Source organism: Jatropha curcas, chromosome 3, assembly GCF_041381405.1.
Source record: "Jatropha curcas cultivar XTBG-Jc1 chromosome 3, XTBG_Jcur_1.0, whole genome shotgun sequence".
NCBI lineage: Eukaryota > Viridiplantae > Streptophyta > Magnoliopsida > Malpighiales > Euphorbiaceae > Jatropha > Jatropha curcas.
Genome location: NC_143153.1, coordinates 6,185,494 through 6,189,725, shown reverse-complemented (window position 1 = coordinate 6,189,725; position 4,232 = coordinate 6,185,494). Strand labels below are relative to the sequence as shown.

The 4,232-nt window shown below is 33.1% G+C and overlaps 1 pseudogene across 1 annotated transcript; it reads left to right on the top strand.

Moving 5' to 3' along the window:
- The first annotated feature begins 244 nt into the window (after positions 1-244).
- Positions 245-1,844, top strand: LOC149497418 (cytochrome b561 and DOMON domain-containing protein At5g47530 pseudogene; annotated as a pseudogene). Its single transcript, XR_016319982.1, has 3 exons — positions 245-883; positions 974-1,228; positions 1,374-1,844. The product of XR_016319982.1 is annotated as a cytochrome b561 and DOMON domain-containing protein At5g47530 pseudogene (transcript).
- Positions 1,845-4,232: the final 2,388 nt, after the last annotated feature.

Below are 4,232 nucleotides of genomic sequence, written 5' to 3'. Positions count from 1 at the left end.
TTTACGGACGCCAATGACATATCAAATTTAGCTCTTAAAATCTATGACAACTCATCTTTCTCTCTTCATTCTCTGTAACTGATTTGCAACTCCTTAACTGTTTTCGTTATCAGCAAGAAGAAGGTATACTGCATATGTTTTGTCACTTGCATTCGTTAGCTGTGCGACGCCGTTTTTCTGCTTTTAATTTCTTTCTTTCTTTTATAAAACGGTGTCGTTGGCTACTAGCCGTTATTAGTAATAACGGCTTTCTTCTTCAAAACATCAGCATCTTCAACCTCTGTTAAAGACTGCCTTCTTTTCTTGTACTCTGCTTTTCTGTTTGTCCATTCCATCATCTTTAGCTCAAACTTGCAGGAGCTATAGTTTCTCTAGCAATCAAGTATATGCAACTTGCAGCGACCTTCCAGTTTTGAGTTCTTTCCTTCATTGGACTTACCATACTGACAACCGAACAGCCGATATCGCCTTCCGGAAAACCGAAACGACGACGACAAATTGGGTTGCATGGGCTTTAAATCCTAGCGGGCAACAGATGAGTGGATCCCAGGCTATTGTGGCTTTCCACAACTCTAGTGGCTCTCCTACTGCTTACACGACGCAAATACAGAGTACGTCGCCGACTATGCAACAGGGGAGCTTGACTTTTGGTGTGTCTAATCTTAGAGCAGAGTATACAAATGGATAGATGATTATATTTGCTACTCTTCAGCTTGATGATACTTTGGTATCTACAAATCAAGTTTGGCAAGAAGGTCCTATGAGTGGAACTTCTTTGGGTATCCATCCCCTGGATACAGCAAACAGAGCATCTGTTGGTGCTATCAATTTTGCGACCGGAGCTACCGCTGCCGGAAGTGCCCCAACAAGCACTAAGAAAAATGTAAGTAAAATTTTTTATATTCATTATGAAATGGAACAAGACAATTATTTGAGTTTGATTAACTTAAAATTTAAAATGAAATGATTTCAGGTTCACGGAGTACTAAACGCAGTGAGTTGGGGAATTCTGATGCCTATGGGAGTGATGATAGCAAGATACGTAAAAGTGTTCAAAATAGCAAACCCAGCATGGTTCTACCTTCATGTGGTTTGTCAATCCGCTGCTTATATTATTGGGGTTGCTGGATGGGGAACCGGTCTTAAACTGGGCAGCGATTCTCCTGGCATTAAGTACAACAAGCACAGGAACATTGGCATAACCCTCTTCTGCCTGGGAACTCTTCAGGTAATGAACCAATTTCTCTGTTTCTACCATTTCTAAAAGGTCAAATCTTTGTGCGATCTTTTCAAAGCATCCCCCACTTACGCTTCTAGAAGGAGCCTCTTTGGTCGAAATCAAAATAATATAATTAAATGGTATTACTGTGCAGCTATTTGCCTAGCTGTTGAGGCCAAAGCCTGATCACAAATACAGACTTTACTGGAACGTCTACCACCATGCGATTGGATATTGTACCATCGCCTTGAGCATCGTTAACATCTACGAGGGACTTGACATTTTGAACCACCCTGAAGATAAATGGAAATGGATTTACACTGGGATCATCATATTTTTGGGAGCCGTCGCTGTTGTTTTGGAGGTAGTAACATGGATTATTGTGATCAGAAGGAAGAAAACAGTCAACTCTAGTAAACATGTCAATGGGTATTCTCAGCAGTCTGTGTAACTTTGTATAACACATCTTCTGTATCATTTTTTGGGTCTATTACAGAGATTAGATTACCCATATATATATTTGTAGAGTTTATTTGTGTTAGGATTGATTTCGTTAGTTTAGATGCTGTCACACTATTGTTTACATACGCAGAGATTTCTATTGCATTATTCATATTTGTTTCTATTCATTTTGTATTATTATTTTTGTTTGATTTCGAAATATCTAATTTTTAAATTTTAAATTCAATTTAATTGCATTAAATTTCATAAGATCGAAGTGAATACCAGTCAAATAAACATTATTAGTTTTATAAAGCACGTTAATATAAAAGGGCAAAGGCTAAATAGCCATTGCCTTCTCTTTCACTCCAACGGACATTTCAGCTGTTGGAAGGCAACGGCCTGCATTTTTTTTTTAAAAAAATTTTTCTTGAAATCATCAAATTGTCTAAAATACAGTCGTTTTTCAACTTATACGGGGCTTTTTTGAAAATGAAAAATAATTAGAAATTTGCATAAAAGGTGAAACTGGAATTAAAATTTTCTTTTTTACACAAAATTCTATGAGGACTTCCTTAAAAATGCACAAAGTGAGGATGTAAGAATTATTTCAAGATTGATCTGTATTATAAGAATTCCATTGATACAAAATTTTGTGCTTAAGGATTTTGGTTAATTAGTCGAAATTAAAGCATGAACACTCACTTGAATTTTCTTTTTTTGCTGCAATCATTTTGAAAAGGAAGATTTTCTTGAAGAAGAAGGTGACCATTATTAAAGTATATTCAGTTTCAAAAAGCAAACCCACCATCTTTCAAGTTTGTGCATGACTTGGTAGTGACAAAATGAGCTTTCTGTTCTCAAGTCTTTGCACTATATTGGTTCAGTCTGTGTTAATTTGATATTCTGCTAAAAAGATATATAGAGAGAAATTCAATTGACGCATCCTTCGACGGTTGAGGAAATTCTTTAGACCACCTGATTATTAATCAATCCACTATTATGATATAAAATTTCCATTTACCAAAAATCTCTTTTTACCAAACTGAAGGATTGGAAACTTGCCAAACTCCATAAACAATTTCTTTTTATTTTACAATTAGAAATTTATTTTTATTTTCGATAAACAATTTACTAAGTTTTCTTATTATGGTTCTCTGAGTCTCAAAATTTTTACACTGGATTTTATAATGTAACATTTAATGATCGATTTCTCAAAAAAAAAAAAAAAAAAAAAAGCAAATTTAATGACTAAAAGTTTAATTTTTGAAATGAAACAGCAAAGGAGATTTTTTTTTTTTCCCATGAATTCCCTAATTTTGAGGTACGTGTTTATACATTAATACTGGGTCATTTCCAATAAGAATCGAATTCGAGATCTCACACTCAATACTGGGTCATTTCCAATAAGAGTCGAATTCGAGACCTCACATTCTTCACGTAAGTGAGAAGACCAACCAGACCACATCTAATTTACATGATTTTGCATATTTGATTAAACACTATTAATTAGTTATTAGTTTTGTTTCCACCTCATTGACCTTTAATTTGTTTTTTAGGAAATATTTTGCTTAATTAATGCAATAAAGAATATTATAGTAACCAAATCAGCTTGCTCTAATATTTGGTGCATGGATAATTTGGTAATTACCAGAAAACGAAAGTTACAAAGTAATGTCGACTATTTCCAAACTTTTAACAGACTTTTCTTTCATTCACATTTGTCACAATAAGCACCAAATCACTTCCTACCAAAACCAGAAGTTCATATTACAAGTCAAGACCATCTATAGACCTACTTTGCAAAAAATAATAATATATAAATTTGGAAATTTGCAGCCATTGTAGACTATTCGGTTGTTGTCTAAGAGGAAAAATCCCATTTTAGCAGCCAAGAATCAAAGCAAGCAAAAATCAAAAAACTTTCTTCCATGCACAAATCACATCACATCATCTACTATGAGGAAAGATTCAAGTCATCTGTCCTGAAAAATACATTTTCCTTCCATAGAATTTTCTTGCAAATAAATATTATCTCGACTTTTGAACTTAACAAGAAAGGTTAATCAAAATACATAACCTAACTCCCTATCTACGTTTTTCATTTCTTCCAATCTTCTGGATCCATGTAATTCCATCCATTAGCATAATAGCTTGGTGGCCTGATTTCGTTCCATAATATTATAAATTGATTCGATACATAAATTCACCTCTGAACTTTGTAATCTTGTGGCATTCTTAAATTTTACTTTGATCTATCAAACTCTTCAACTTATAAAACTACACCTATTAAACACTTTAATTTTCAAAATTATTTTATCGAACACTAAATTTGCAAAATTAGATTAATTAAACACTCATTAAAAAGTTGAAAATTATTATTCTAAAAATTATGCTAACTACATATCAAGTTGATATTTTACAGATAAAAGCCGAAAATCTTAAAAATTATTGATATTAGTGTCTAAAAGTATGTGATATTAAAAAAATTTACAAATTCAAATGTATGATAGGTCATCCATAAAATTTAAGATGTCATAAGATTAAAGTTGTATAGTTTATGTGAATTTGT